We start from the raw sequence: 594 nt of genomic DNA, 5'->3' as shown, positions 1-594 counted from the left end.
GGCCGGTTGGTTACTTGGTTATATCTATCGTCATGCTTTGTCCTCTTTATTTTTACTTATTTTTAGCTTATCCTTGCTAAAAAGAAAAATAAAAAAATGTAAAATATGAAGAGAAGTAGTTGTTGTTTAGTACGGAGTACTTATATTGTTGATGTTCTTAGTTTGACTTTTGTAGAAGTTAGAATAAGTGATGGGAAGTCGCATTCTAATTGGTAACCGCGTTTTTCTGATTCACACATCATCACGGGTCTCCATTGGAGCTTGGAATCTTAAGGTCAAACTTGTTATTCCCCTTTGAACTTTTGAATGCTAAGTAATGAAGAAAATTTGAAAGTATATATTTCCTCCTTGACAAATCTACCTACTAGTCATATTATCTTTTCTTTTCCAATTTAGTTTTTTTTTTTTACAACAATAGAAATAAATTCATTCCTTAGTCATATATGAAAAAAAAAATTATACTGTTTTGTGATTTTAATATGTAATATCTCCTTAAAGTTAATATTAAGTTTTGCAAAATAAATAATTGTCATTGTGTTTTTTTTTACCAGAAATAATCTATTATTAATTTTTTCTTTCAAAGTTAGCATAGTC

The sequence above is a fragment of the Arachis ipaensis genome, chromosome B07 (genome assembly GCF_000816755.2).
Source record: "Arachis ipaensis cultivar K30076 chromosome B07, Araip1.1, whole genome shotgun sequence".
NCBI lineage: Eukaryota > Viridiplantae > Streptophyta > Magnoliopsida > Fabales > Fabaceae > Arachis > Arachis ipaensis.
The sequence above is the reverse complement of the archived record's forward strand: the minus strand, read 5'-3'. Positions refer to the sequence as shown.